The sequence below is a fragment of the Sinohyriopsis cumingii genome, chromosome 11 (genome assembly GCF_028554795.1).
Source record: "Sinohyriopsis cumingii isolate HCF-2022 chromosome 11, ASM2855479v2, whole genome shotgun sequence".
Taxonomy (NCBI): Eukaryota; Metazoa; Mollusca; class Bivalvia; order Unionida; family Unionidae; genus Sinohyriopsis; species Sinohyriopsis cumingii.
In genome coordinates, this window is record NC_142971.1 from 112,507,152 (window position 1) to 112,522,966 (window position 15,815).

The 15,815-nt window shown below is 35.4% G+C and overlaps 6 non-coding genes across 6 annotated transcripts; all 6 read left to right on the top strand.

Moving 5' to 3' along the window:
- Window positions 1–73, top strand: Trnaf-gaa (transfer RNA phenylalanine (anticodon GAA)). The gene has a single exon. It is a non-coding gene; the product is annotated as a tRNA-Phe (tRNA).
- Window positions 74–3,000: 2,927 nt separating this feature from the next.
- On the top strand, window positions 3,001–3,073 carry Trnaf-gaa (transfer RNA phenylalanine (anticodon GAA)). Its single transcript has one exon. It is a non-coding gene; the product is annotated as a tRNA-Phe (tRNA).
- Window positions 3,074–5,997: 2,924 nt separating this feature from the next.
- Trnaf-gaa (transfer RNA phenylalanine (anticodon GAA)) lies at window positions 5,998–6,070 on the top strand. The gene has a single exon. It is a non-coding gene; the product is annotated as a tRNA-Phe (tRNA).
- A 2,965-nt stretch (window positions 6,071–9,035) lies between these two features.
- On the top strand, window positions 9,036–9,108 carry Trnaf-gaa (transfer RNA phenylalanine (anticodon GAA)). Its single transcript has one exon. It is a non-coding gene; the product is annotated as a tRNA-Phe (tRNA).
- A 2,949-nt stretch (window positions 9,109–12,057) lies between these two features.
- On the top strand, window positions 12,058–12,130 carry Trnaf-gaa (transfer RNA phenylalanine (anticodon GAA)). Its single transcript has one exon. It is a non-coding gene; the product is annotated as a tRNA-Phe (tRNA).
- A 2,940-nt stretch (window positions 12,131–15,070) lies between these two features.
- Trnaf-gaa (transfer RNA phenylalanine (anticodon GAA)) lies at window positions 15,071–15,143 on the top strand. Its single transcript has one exon. It is a non-coding gene; the product is annotated as a tRNA-Phe (tRNA).
- Window positions 15,144–15,815: the final 672 nt, after the last annotated feature.

A 15,815-nucleotide genomic window follows, 5' to 3' on the forward strand; every position in this document is an offset into this window, starting at 1 on the left:
GCCGGAATAGCTCAGTTGGGAGAGCGTTAGACTGAAGATCTAAAGGCCCCCGGTTCAATCCCGGGTTCCGGCACGGAACATATCCAGCGGCTGGCAGGAATTTTTGTATTTTCCTTCTAAAGCCTGTTTTCATTTTAAAACTCGTTTAAACCATTTTAACAAATAAATATTTTTTAAAAGATTAAAAAGGAAATAAACTTCCGACAAAACTCCCTTTCACACTTTTGTTATCTCTATTATCATTAGTTTCCTCCTCCTCCCTCCCCCCCCCCTCTCTCTCTCTCGCTCTCTCTCAACAAAGTAAGAAATTGTTTTGAACCTTGTGAAGTGAGATGCAGAGTTTCCTGTTTCCCACGCATATGCATGTTGTGAAGTAGTATAAAATAAAATGTAAAATAGAAAAATAAATCTGGCGGAAAGTTTGATACGATTACAATCAAGAATTCCTTAAGAGTTGCAGCGTATGATAATTAAGCTTATCGATTGCAAATATTGTAAAATATTACTGCAATCGCCCATATTTAGTTTAAATTTGATTCTCAAACGTTCGATCGGAAATTCCGTTTAATATTATGTTTGCGTTTTCAACTGGTATAATTGTGAAGGTGCCATGTGAGTGGATTCCATGGCGTGAAAGAATATATATCTAAACATCTATTCGTGTAATACATATGTAAACATGGAAGAATTTTACTTTGTATGACTATGCTGATAGCATGGACTATCGATTTTCTGATTTGAAACGCCTCTTGTGCAATTGTTCTTAGCTAAAGGACATTTATCCTTGCAACTAGAGACTCACATAAACATGCATAGACATAATACATTGAATGAAGATCTCTCTTTCCTAAATGTGCTTGATTTCCGGCCGAGTCATACCAAAGACGTAACAAAATTATAGTACTAACCTCTGCTTGGCATAGCGCTCAGCTTAAGATTTTAGTAATAGGACTGGTCGGCTTGGTGTCACGATAATGTGACTGGGTGGAACATCATGCTACATGTCTGCGACATGATGCCCCCAGTGCTAGGCATCACTATAAAGAGCCACTGTAGATATCCTAGCGATATGACAAAATAATTGTTAAAGTTGCGTTTCAATTCTAAATCACACACATACACACACACACAGAGTGTACGTCTCTCTCTGTCTCTCATTAATGTGTTTCATTTTCATGGAAGTATTTTGCACAGAAATATGAGCATTCTTTAGAAGAATAATGTTTTCATTTAATGAGCAAATAACAAATTCTTTGGTTTTTATTATGCTGAGGAAATTGCTTGGTTTATTACAAGTGTTGGCTGTGATCATGCTTTGTTAAATAAATTTGATAAAGAAATACTAAATTTCAGTTAAATGCCCATTGTAATTCATAAGAGTTTCATTTCCATTCTATATTCCATGGTAATTACTTGTATGTCAAAGCAACGACTTTGATTATGTTTCAAAGAAGCAATAGCGACGATTTACAATTATTGCGGACGCAGCTTCCTTTGATTATGTTGTGAACCGTTCAGTATCTGAGACATTATCTTTCATTAGTGTCTTGATCACATTGAAAACTTTTCATCAGCATTGGTCTCTATAAATATTACTATCTGTTACAAAATCTAAATATTATTACAAATTATGTTACATTAAAATAGCCCAAGTGTCCATTCTTGTGAAAAACCTGTCAAAGGTAATGATCGTCGTTTGAACCTTAAAAAAATTATAATATTAGATTTAGGATAACTTTCAATAAGATGTTAATCCTTTATATGACAGCACGCACATTCCTAGTTTTACTAGCAGTAAGGCACGTGGCAAAGAGTCAAAGGCTTTATTTAGATGGACCCATTTAGACTATGACATTATTGGAGATTGTTTGAAAAGGTGCTCGAGAATCAAATACCTGCCACCATAGTTCATACTCGAGTTACCTGGTATGGCAACCAGTTTTGATTGGGGCGGGGGGGGGGGGGGAGTACATGATCCAGTTTCTTCAATGTATTCAACGGGGTGAGGTAGGGAGGTGATCTTTATCCTTTGTTGTTTAGTCTATACTTTTAAGAAATATATCTTAAGCTGGGTGAGTGTGACGCGGGAATACAGTAGACTGAAAATGTGTTACTTCTTAACACTTTTAGTTTTGCTGGTGATGTGTTATTGGTAAGTTCTTCTGTCGCAGGTTGAAGGAAGTTATTGCAGATAAATTGACAGGTATAAATATGACATTTACATGATTTAAATCCTATTGCTGCGTATTGTACTGCGATGCTCTTTGGATAAACGTTAGTGAATGTATGAAAAGAAACATGGTTATTGACTATAATAACTGTCTTCGTCTGCTATTAAGCCTTTTGAGACGGAAGAGTGCCTCCATCATGTTTGTAAACTACAATGCATTTAGTGTTGAAGAATGAATGAGAAAGTATGTGTTTTCAATGATGAGAAGAATATCGGATAGTAAGAACTGCATTATGAAATCTTTCCGAAATTACGATATTCGTTTACATTCTCGGATTGTAGATATTTGGAATAAAGTACCCATTGAAATGTCTTACTTCATTTTGTTCTTAAGAATGCTTTTCCATTCTGTAGTTGTAGATGTGTCTATAGATTTGCACGTAAGACACCTATGATCTTTATTGTGGAGAATGCATTTATATTGTATATTTTAATTGACATGTATGGACAGCGCAATCGAAAATAAAGAATTCTTGTCTTATTTAAGGAGGTTTATTTTAGTGGTTGGCGTGTGTGAGGATCGTTAAAGCTAGGGATGAGATTGGTGTGAATTTACTGATTTTCTTGATGCTGCCTAGCAAACTGCTTTTATAGAATTGTGAAGACACAATTGAAACACTACCATTGATGTACAGTGGTCTATAAGTGGACTTTTAGAAGTGACTGACTTATTTGATAAAGTAGATGATCAAACTTGTCAGTGATGTGGATTTGGTGCGCAGTGATAAATGCAATGTCACATAGGTAAGTTGCGACAATTGTCAATGTCAGCCGGAATAGCTCAGTTGGGAGAGCGTTAGACTGAAGATCTAAAGGCCCCCGGTTCAATCCCGGGTTCCGGCACGGAACATATCCAGCGGCTGGCAGGAATTTTTGTATTTTCCTTCTAAAGCCTGTTTTCATTTTAAAACTCGTTTAAACCATTTTAACAAATAAATATTTTTTAAAAGATTAAAAAGGAAATAAACTTCCGACAAAACTCCCTTTCACACTTTTGTTATCTCTATTATCGTTAGTTTCCTCCTCCTCCCTCCCCCCCCCTCTCTCTCTCTCTCTCTCTCTCTCAACAAAGTAAGAAATTGTTTTGAACCTTGTGAAGTGAGATGCAGAGTTTCCTGTTTCCCACGCATATGCATGTTGTGAAGTAGTATAAAATAAAATGTAAAATAGAAAAATAAATCTGGCGGAAAGTTTGATACGATTACAATCAAGAATTCCTTAAGAGTTGCAGCGTATGATAATTAAGCTTATCGATTGCAAATATTGTAAAATATTACTGCAATCGCCCATATTTAGTTTAAATTTGATTCTCAAACGTTCGATCGGAAATTCCGTTTAATATTATGTTTGCGTTTTCAACTGGTATAATTGTGAAGGTGCCATGTGAGTGGATTCCATGGCGTGAAAGAATATATATCTAAACATCTATTCGTGTAATACATATGTAAACATGGAAGAATTTTACTTTGTATGACTATGCTGATAGCATGGACTATCGATTTTCTGATTTGAAACGCCTCTTGTGCAATTGTTCTTAGCTAAAGGACATTTATCCTTGCAACTAGAGACTCACATAAACATGCATAGACATAATACATTGAATGAAGATCTCTCTTTCCTAAATGTGCTTGATTTCCGGCCGAGTCATACCAAAGACGTAACAAAATTATAGTACTAACCTCTGCTTGGCATAGCGCTCAGCTTAAGATTTTAGTAATAGGACTGGTCGGCTTGGTGTCACGATAATGTGACTGGGTGGAACATCATGCTACATGTCTGCGACATGATGCCCCCAGTGCTAGGCATCACTATAAAGAGCCACTGTAGATATCCTAGCGATATGACAAAATAATTGTTAAAGTTGCGTTTCAATTCTAAATCACACACATACACACACACACAGAGTGTACGTCTCTCTCTGTCTCTCATTAATGTGTTTCATTTTCATGGAAGTATTTTGCACAGAAATATGAGCATTCTTTAGAAGAATAATGTTTTCATTTAATGAGCAAATAACAAATTCTTTGGTTTTTATTATGCTGAGGAAATTGCTTGGTTTATTACAAGTGTTGGCTGTGATCATGCTTTGTTAAATAAATTTGATAAAGAAATACTAAATTTCAGTTAAATGCCCATTGTAATTCATAAGAGTTTCATTTCCATTCTATATTCCATGGTAATTACTTGTATGTCAAAGCAACGACTTTGATTATGTTTCAAAGAAGCAATAGCGACGATTTACAATTATTGCGGACGCAGCTTCCTTTGATTTTGTTGTGAACCGTTCAGTATCTGAGACATTATCTTTCACTAGTGTCTTGATCACATTGAAAACTTTTCATCAGCATTGGTCTCTATAAATATTACTATCTGTTACAAAATCTAAATATTATTACAAATTATGTTACATTAAAATAGCCCATGTGTCCATTCTTGTGAAAAACCTGTCAAAGGTAATGATCGTCGTTTGAACCTTAAAAAAATTATAATATTAGATTTAGGATAACTTTCAATAAGATGTTAATCCTTTATATGACAGCACGCACATTCCTAGTTTTACTAGCAGTAAGGCACGTGGCAAAGAGTCAAAGGCTTTATTTAGATGGACCCATTTAGACTATGACATTATTGGAGATTGTTTGAAAAGGTGCTCGAGAATCAAATACCTGCCACCATAGTTCATACTCGAGTTACCTGGTATGGCAACCAGTTTTGATTGGGGCGGGGGGGGGGAGTACATGATCCAGTTTCTTCAATGTATTCAACGGGGTGAGGTAGGGAGGTGATCTTTATCCTTTGTTGTTTAGTCTATACTTTTAAGAAATATATCTTAAGCTGGGTGAGTGTGACGCGGGAATACAGTTGACTGAAAATGTGTTACTTCTTAACACTTTTAGTTTTGCTGGTGATGTGTTATTGGTAAGTTCTTCTGTCGCAGGTTGAAGGAAGTTATTGCAGATAAATTGACAGGTATAAATATGACATTTACATGATTTAAATCCTATTGCTGCGTATTGTACTGCGATGCTCTTTGGATAAACGTTAGTGAATGTATGAAAAGAAACATGGTTATTGACTATAATAACTGTCTTCGTCTGCTATTAAGCCTTTTGAGACGGAAGAGTGCCTCCATCATGTTTGTAAACTACAATGCATTTAGTGTTGAAGAATGAATGAGAAAGTATGTGTTTTCAATGATGAGAAGAATATCGGATAGTAAGAACTGCATTATGAAATCTTTCCGAAATTACGATATTCGTTTACATTCTCGGATTGTAGATATTTGGAACAAAGTACCCATTGAAATGTCTTACTTCATTTTGTTCTTAAGAATGCTTTTCCATTCTGTAGTTGTAGATGTGTCTATAGATTTGCACGTAAGACACCTATGATCTTTATTGTGGAGAATGCATTTATATTGTATATTTTAATTGACATGTATGGACAGCGCAATCGAAAATAAAGAATTCTTGTCTTATTTAAGGAGGTTTATTTTAGTGGTTGGCGTGTATGAAGATCGTTAAAGCTAGGGATGAGATTGGTGTGAATTTACTGCTTTTCTTAATGCTGCCTAGCAAACTGCTTTTATAGAATTGTGAAGACACAATTGAAACACTACCATTGATGTACATTGGTCTATAAGTGGACTTTTAGAAGTGACTGACTTATTTGCTAAAGTAGATGATCAAACTTGTCAGTGATGTGGATTTGGTGCGCAGTGATAAATGCAATGTCACATAGGTAAGTTGCGACAATTGTCAATGTCAGCCGGAATAGCTCAGTTGGGAGAGCGTTAGACTGAAGATCTAAAGGCCCCCGGTTCAATCCCGGGTTCCGGCACGGAACATATCCAGCGGCTGGCAGGAATTTTTGTATTTTCCTTCTAAAGCCTGTTTTCATTTTAAAACTCGTTTAAACCATTTTAACAAATAAATATTTTTTAAAAGATTAAAAAGGAAATAAAACAAACTTCCGACAAAACTTACTTTCACACTTTTGTTATCTCTATTATCGTTAGGTTCCTCCTCCTCCCTCCCCTCTCTCTCTCTCTCTCTCTCTCTCTCTCTCTCTCTCTCTCTCTCTCTCTCTCTCTCTCTCTCTCACAACAAAGTAAGAAATTGTTTTGAACCTTGTGAAGTGAGATGCAGAGTTTCCTGTTTCCCACGCATATGCATGTTGTGAAGTAGTATAAAATAAAATGTAAAATAGAAAAATAAATCTGGCGGAAAGTTTGATACGATTACAATCAAGAATTCCTTAAGAGTTGCAGCGTATGATAATTAAGCTTATCGATTGCAAATATTGTAAAATATTACTGCAATCGCCCATATTTAGTTTAAATTTGATTCTCAAACGTTCGATCGGAAATTCCGTTTAATATTATGTTTGCGTTTTCAACTGGTATAATTGTGAAGGTGCCATGTGAGTGGATTCCATGGCGTGAAAGAATATATATCTAAACATCTATTCGTGTAATACATATGTAAACATGGAAGAATTTTACTTTGTATGACTATGCTGATAGCATGGACTATCGATTTTCTGATTTGAAACGCCTCTTGTGCAATTGTTCTTAGCTAAAGGACATTTATCCTTGCAACTAGAGACTCACATAAACATGCATAGACATAATACATTGAATGAAGATCTCTCTTTCCTAAATGTGCTTGATTTCCGGCCGAGTCATACCAAAGACGTAACAAAATTATAGTACTAACCTCTGCTTGGCATAGCGCTCAGCTTAAGATTTTAGTAATAGGACTGGTCGGCTTGGTGTCACGATAATGTGACTGGGTGGAACATCATGCTACATGTCTGCGACATGATGCCCCCAGTGCTAGGCATCACTATAAAGAGCCACTGTAGATATCCTAGCGATATGACAAAATAATTGTTAAAGTTGCGTTTCAATTCTAAATCACACACATACACACACACACAGAGTGTACGTCTCTCTCTGTCTCTCATTAATGTGTTTCATTTTCATGGAAGTATTTTGCACAGAAATATGAGCATTCTTTAGAAGAATAATGTTTTCATTTAATGAGCAAATAACAAATTCTTTGGTTTTTATTATGCTGAGGAAATTGCTTGGTTTATTACAAGTGTTGGCTGTGATCATGCTTTGTTAAATAAATTTGATAAAGAAATACTAAATTTCAGTTAAATGCCCATTGTAATTCATAAGAGTTTCATTTCCATTCTATATTCCATGGTAATTACTTGTATGTCAAAGCAACGACTTTGATTATGTTTCAAAGAAGCAATAGCGACGATTTACAATTATTGCGGACGCAGCTTCCTTTGATTTTGTTGTGAACCGTTCAGTATCTGAGACATTATCTTTCATTAGTGTCTTGATCACATTGAAAACTTTTCATCAGCATTGGTCTCTATAAATATTACTATCTGTTACAAAATCTAAATATTATTACAAATTATGTTACATTAAAATAGCCCAAGTGTCCATTCTTGTGGAAAACCTGTCAAAGGTAATGATCGTCGTTTGAACCTTAAAAAAATTATAATATTAGATTTAGGATAACTTTCAATAAGATGTTAATCCTTTATATGACAGCACGCACATTCCTAGTTTTACTAGCAGTAAGGCACGTGGCAAAGAGTCAAAGGCTTTATTTAGATGGACCCATTTAGACTATGACATTATTGGAGATTGTTTGAAAAGGTGCTCGAGAATCAAATACCTGCCACCATAGTTCATACTCGAGTTACCTGGTATGGCAACCAGTTTTGATTGGGGCGGGGGGGGGAGTACATGATCCAGTTTCTTCAATGTATTCAACGGGGTGAGGTAGGGAGGTGATCTTTATCCTTTGTTGTTTAGTCTATACTTTTAAGAAATATATCTTAAGCTGGGTGAGTGTGACGCGGGAATACAGTTGACTGAAAATGTGTTACTTCTTAACACTTTTAGTTTTGCTGGTGATGTGTTATTGGTAAGTTCTTCTGTCGCAGGTTGAAGGAAGTTATTGCAGATAAATTGACAGGTATAAATATGACATTTACATGATTTAAATCCTATTGCTGCGTATTGTACTGCGATGCTCTTTGGATAAACGTTAGTGAATGTATGAAAAGAAACATGGTTATTGACTATAATAACTGTCTTCGTCTGCTATTAAGCCTTTTGAGACGGAAGAGTGCCTCCATCATGTTTGTAAACTACAATGCATTTAGTGTTGAAGAATGAATGAGAAAGTATGTGTTTTCAATGATGAGAAGAATATCGGATAGTAAGAACTGCATTATGAAATCTTTCCGAAATTACGATATTCGTTTACATTCTCGGATTGTAGATATTTGGAATAAAGTACCCATTGAAATGTCTTACTTCATTTTGTTCTTAAGAATGCTTTTCCATTCTGTAGTTGTAGATGTGTCTATAGATTTGCACGTAAGACACCTATGATCTTTATTGTGGAGAATGCATTTATATTGTATATTTTAATTGACATGTATGGACAGCGCAATCGAAAATAAAGAATTCTTGTCTTATTTAAGGAGGTTTATTTTAGTGGTTGGCGTGTGTGAGGATCGTTAAAGCTAGGGATGAGATTGGTGTGAATTTACTGATTTTCTTGATGCTGCCTAGCAAACTGCTTTTATAGAATTGTGAAGACACAATTGAAACACTACCATTGATGTACAGTGGTCTATAAGTGGACTTTTAGAAGTGACTGACTTATTTGATAAAGTAGATGATCAAACTTGTCAGTGATGTGGATTTGGTGCGCAGTGATAAATGCAATGTCACATAGGTAAGTTGCGACAATTGTCAATGTCAGCCGGAATAGCTCAGTTGGGAGAGCGTTAGACTGAAGATCTAAAGGCCCCCGGTTCAATCCCGGGTTCCGGCACAGAACATATCCAGCGGCTGGCAGGAATTTTTGTATTTTCCTTCTAAAGCCTGTTTTCATTTTAAAACTCGTTTAAACCATTTTAACAAATAAATATTTTTTAAAAGATTAAAAAGGAAATAAAACAAACTTCCGACAAAACTCACTTTCACACTTTTGTTATCTCTATTATCGTTAGGTTCCTCCTCCTCCCTCCCCTCTCTCTCTCTCTCTCTCTCTCTCTCTCTCTCTCTCTCTCTCTCTCACAACAAAGTAAGAAATTGTTTTGAACCTTGTGAAGTGAGATGCAGAGTTTCCTGTTTCCCACGCATATGCATGTTGTGAAGTAGTATAAAATAAAATGTAAAATAGAAAAATAAATCTGGCGGAAAGTTTGATACGATTACAATCAAGAATTCCTTAAGAGTTGCAGCGTATGATAATTAAGCTTATCGATTGCAAATATTGTAAAATATTACTGCAATCGCCCATATTTAGTTTAAATTTGATTCTCAAACGTTCGATCGGAAATTCCGTTTAATATTATGTTTGCGTTTTCAACTGGTATAATTGTGAAGGTGCCATGTGAGTGGATTCCATGGCGTGAAAGAATATATATCTAAACATCTATTCGTGTAATACATATGTAAACATGGAAGAATTTTACTTTGTATGACTATGCTGATAGCATGGACTATCGATTTTCTGATTTGAAACGCCTCTTGTGCAATTGTTCTTAGCTAAAGGACATTTATCCTTGCAACTAGAGACTCACATAAACATGCATAGACATAATACATTGAATGAAGATCTCTCTTTCCTAAATGTGCTTGATTTCCGGCCGAGTCATACCAAAGACGTAACAAAATTATAGTACTAACCTCTGCTTGGCATAGCGCTCAGCTTAAGATTTTAGTAATAGGACTGGTCGGCTTGGTGTCACGATAATGTGACTGGGTGGAACATCATGCTACATGTCTGCGACATGATGCCCCCAGTGCTAGGCATCACTATAAAGAGCCACTGTAGATATCCTAGCGATATGACAAAATAATTGTTAAAGTTGCGTTTCAATTCTAAATCACACACATACACACACACACAGAGTGTACGTCTCTCTCTGTCTCTCATTAATGTGTTTCATTTTCATAGAAGTATTTTGCACAGAAATATGAGCATTCTTTAGAAGAATAATGTTTTCATTTAATGAGCAAATAACAAATTCTTTGGTTTTTATTATGCTGAGGAAATTGCTTGGTTTATTACAAGTGTTGGCTGTGATCATGCTTTGTTAAATAAATTTGATAAAGAAATACTAAATTTCAGTTAAATGCCCATTGTAATTCATAAGAGTTTCATTTCCATTCTATATTCCATGGTAATTACTTGTATGTCAAAGCAACGACTTTGATTATGTTTCAAAGAAGCAATAGCGACGATTTACAATTATTGCGGACGCAGCTTCCTTTGATTTTGTTGTGAACCGTTCAGTATCTGAGACATTATCTTTCACTAGTGTCTTGATCACATTGAAAACTTTTCATCAGCATTGGTCTCTATAAATATTACTATCTGTTACAAAATCTAAATATTATTACAAATTATGTTACATTAAAATAGCCCATGTGTCCATTCTTGTGAAAAACCTGTCAAAGGTAATGATCGTCGTTTGAACCTTAAAAAAATTATAATATTAGATTTAGGATAACTTTCAATAAGATGTTAATCCTTTATATGACAGCACGCACATTCCTAGTTTTACTAGCAGTAAGGCACGTGGCAAAGAGTCAAAGGCTTTATTTAGATGGACCCATTTAGACTATGACATTATTGGAGATTGTTTGAAAAGGTGCTCGAGAATCAAATACCTGCCACCATAGTTCATACTCGAGTTACCTGGTATGGCAACCAGTTTTGATTGGGGCGGGGGGGGGGGAGTACATGATCCAGTTTCTTCAATGTATTCAACGGGGTGAGGTAGGGAGGTGATCTTTATCCTTTGTTGTTTAGTCTATACTTTTAAGAAATATATCTTAAGCTGGGTGAGTGTGACGCGGGAATACAGTTGACTGAAAATGTGTTACTTCTTAACACTTTTAGTTTTGCTGGTGATGTGTTATTGGTAAGTTCTTCTGTCGCAGGTTGAAGGAAGTTATTGCAGATAAATTGACAGGTATAAATATGACATTTACATGATTTAAATCCTATTGCTGCGTATTGTACTGCGATGCTCTTTGGATAAACGTTAGTGAATGTATGAAAAGAAACATGGTTATTGACTATAATAACTGTCTTCGTCTGCTATTAAGCCTTTTGAGACGGAAGAGTGCCTCCATCATGTTTGTAAACTACAATGCATTTAGTGTTGAAGAATGAATGAGAAAGTATGTGTTTTCAATGATGAGAAGAATATCGGATAGTAAGAACTGCATTATGAAATCTTTCCGAAATTACGATATTCGTTTACATTCTCGGATTGTAGATATTTGGAACAAAGTACCCATTGAAATGTCTTACTTCATTTTGTTCTTAAGAATGCTTTTCCATTCTGTAGTTGTAGATGTGTCTATAGATTTGCACGTAAGACACCTATGATCTTTATTGTGGAGAATGCATTTATATTGTATATTTTAATTGACATGTATGGACAGCGCAATCGAAAATAAAGAATTCTTGTCTTATTTAAGGAGGTTTATTTTAGTGGTTGGCGTGTATGAAGATCGTTAAAGCTAGGGATGAGATTGGTGTGAATTTACTGCTTTTCTTAATGCTGCCTAGCAAACTGCTTTTATAGAATTGTGAAGACACAATTGAAACACTACCATTGATGTACAGTGGTCTATAAGTGGACTTTTAGAAGTGACTGACTTATTTGCTAAAGTAGATGATCAAACTTGTCAGTGATGTGGATTTGGTGCGCAGTGATAAATGCAATGTCACATAGGTAAGTTGCGACAATTGTCAATGTCAGCCGGAATAGCTCAGTTGGGAGAGCGTTAGACTGAAGATCTAAAGGCCCCCGGTTCAATGCCGGGTTCCGGCACGGAACATATCCGGCGGCTGGCAGGAATTTTTGTATTTTCCTTCTAAAGCCTGTTTTCATTTTAAAACTCGTTTAAACCATTTTAACAAATAAATATTTTTTAAAAGATTAAAAAGGAAATAAAACAAACTTCCGACAAAACTCACTTTCACACTTTTGTTATCTCTATTATCGTTAGGTTCCTCCTCCTCCCTCCCCTCTCTCTCTCTCTCTCTCTCTCTCTCTCTCTCTCTCACAACAAAGTAAGAAATTGTTTTGAACCTTGTGAAGTGAGATGCAGAGTTTCCTGTTTCCCACGCATATGCATGTTGTGAAGTAGTATAAAATAAAATGTAAAATAGAAAAATAAATCTGGCGGAAAGTTTGATACGATTACAATCAAGAATTCCTTAAGAGTTGCAGCGTATGATAATTAAGCTTATCGATTGCAAATATTGTAAAATATTACTGCAATCGCCCATATTTAGTTTAAATTTGATTCTCAAACGTTCGATCGGAAATTCCGTTTAATATTATGTTTGCGTTTTCAACTGGTATAATTGTGAAGGTGCCATGTGAGTGGATTCCATGGCGTGAAAGAATATATATATCTAAACATCTATTCGTGTAATACATATGTAAACATGGAAGAATTTTACTTTGTATGACTATGCTGATAGCATGGACTATCGATTTTCTGATTTGAAACGCCTCTTGTGCAATTGTTCTTAGCTAAAGGACATTTATCCTTGCAACTAGAGACTCACATAAACATGCATAGACATAATACATTGAATGAAGATCTCTCTTTCCTAAATGTGCTTGATTTCCGGCCGAGTCATACCAAAGACGTAACAAAATTATAGTACTAACCTCTGCTTGGCATAGCGCTCAGCTTAAGATTTTAGTAATAGGACTGGTCGGCTTGGTGTCACGATAATGTGACTGGGTGGAACATCATGCTACATGTCTGCGACATGATGCCCCCAGTGCTAGGCATCACTATAAAGAGCCACTGTAGATATCCTAGCGATATGACAAAATAATTGTTAAAGTTGCGTTTCAATTCTAAATCACACACATACACACACACACAGAGTGTACGTCTCTCTCTGTCTCTCATTAATGTGTTTCATTTTCATGGAAGTATTTTGCACAGAAATATGAGCATTCTTTAGAAGAATAATGTTTTCATTTAATGAGCAAATAACAAATTCTTTGGTTTTTATTATGCTGAGGAAATTGCTTGGTTTATTACAAGTGTTGGCTGTGATCATGCTTTGTTAAATAAATTTGATAAAGAAATACTAAATTTCAGTTAAATGCCCATTGTAATTCATAAGAGTTTCATTTCCATTCTATATTCCATGGTAATTACTTGTATGTCAAAGCAACGACTTTGATTATGTTTCAAAGAAGCAATAGCGACGATTTACAATTATTGCGGACGCAGCTTCCTTTGATTTTGTTGTGAACCGTTCAGTATCTGAGACATTATCTTTCATTAGTGTCTTGATCACATTGAAAACTTTTCATCAGCATTGGTCTCTATAAATATTACTATCTGTTACAAAATCTAAATATTATTACAAATTATGTTACATTAAAATAGCCCAAGTGTCCATTCTTGTGGAAAACCTGTCAAAGGTAATGATCGTCGTTTGAACCTTAAAAAAATTATAATATTAGATTTAGGATAACTTTCAATAAGATGTTAATCCTTTATATGACAGCACGCACATTCCTAGTTTTACTAGCAGTAAGGCACGTGGCAAAGAGTCAAAGGCTTTATTTAGATGGACCCATTTAGACTATGACATTATTGGAGATTGTTTGAAAAGGTGCTCGAGAATCAAATACCTGCCACCATAGTTCATACTCGAGTTACCTGGTATGGCAACCAGTTTTGATTAGGGCGGGGGGGGGGAGTACATGATCCAGTTTCTTCAATGTATTCAACGGGGTGAGGTAGGGAGGTGATCTTTATCCTTTGTTGTTTAGTCTATACTTTTAAGAAATATATCTTAAGCTGGGTGAGTGTGACGCGGGAATACAGTTGACTGAAAATGTGTTACTTCTTAACACTTTTAGTTTTGCTGGTGATGTGTTATTGGTAAGTTCTTCTGTCGCAGGTTGAAGGAAGTTATTGCAGATAAATTGACAGGTATAAATATGACATTTACATGATTTAAATCCTATTGCTGCGTATTGTACTGCGATGCTCTTTGGATAAACGTTAGTGAATGTATGAAAAGAAACATGGTTATTGACTATAATAACTGTCTTCGTCTGCTATTAAGCCTTTTGAGACGGAAGAGTGCCTCCATCATGTTTGTAAACTACAATGCATTTAGTGTTGAAGAATGAATGAGAAAGTATGTGTTTTCAATGATGAGAAGAATATCGGATAGTAAGAACTGCATTATGAAATCTTTCCGAAATTACGATATTCGTTTACATTCTCGGATTGTAGATATTTGGAATAAAGTACCCATTGAAATGTCTTACTTCATTTTGTTCTTAAGAATGCTTTTCCATTCTGTAGTTGTAGATGTGTCTATAGATTTGCACGTAAGACACCTATGATCTTTATTGTGGAGAATGCATTTATATTGTATATTTTAATTGACATGTATGGACAGCGCAATCGAAAATAAAGAATTCTTGTCTTATTTAAGGAGGTTTATTTTAGTGGTTGGCGTGTGTGAGGATCGTTAAAGCTAGGGATGAGATTGGTGTGAATTTACTGATTTTCTTGATGCTGCCTAGCAAACTGCTTTTATAGAATTGTGAAGACACAATTGAAACACTACCATTGATGTACAGTGGTCTATAAGTGGACTTTTAGAAGTGACTGACTTATTTGATAAAGTAGATGATCAAACTTGTCAGTGATGTGGATTTGGTGCGCAGTGATAAATGCAATGTCACATAGGTAAGTTGCGACAATTGTCAATGTCAGCCGGAATAGCTCAGTTGGGAGAGCGTTAGACTGAAGATCTAAAGGCCCCCGGTTCAATCCCGGGTTCCGGCACGGAACATATCCAGCGGCTGGCAGGAATTTTTGTATTTTCCTTCTAAAGCCTGTTTTCATTTTAAAACTCGTTTAAACCATTTTAACAAATAAATATTTTTTAAAAGATTAAAAAGGAAATAAAACAAACTTCCGACAAAACTCACTTTCACACTTTTGTTATCTCTATTATCGTTAGGTTCCTCCTCCTCCCTCCCCTCTCTCTCTCTCTCTCTCTCTCTCTCTCTCTCTCTCTCTCTCTCTCTCTCTCACAACAAAGTAAGAAATTGTTTTGAACCTTGTGAAGTGAGATGCAGAGTTTCCTGTTTCCCACGCATATGCATGTTGTGAAGTAGTATAAAATAAAATGTAAAATAGAAAAATAAATCTGGCGGAAAGTTTGATACGATTACAATCAAGAATTCCTTAAGAGTTGCAGCGTATGATAATTAAGCTTATCGATTGCAAATATTGTAAAATATTACTGCAATCGCCCATATTTAGTTTAAATTTGATTCTCAAACGTTCGATCGGAAATTCCGTTTAATATTATGTTTGCGTTTTCAACTGGTATAATTGTGAAGGTGCCATGTGAGTGGATTCCATGGCGTGAAAGAATATATATCTAAACATCTATTCGTGTAATACATATGTAAACATGGAAGAATTTTACTTTGTATGACTATGCTGATA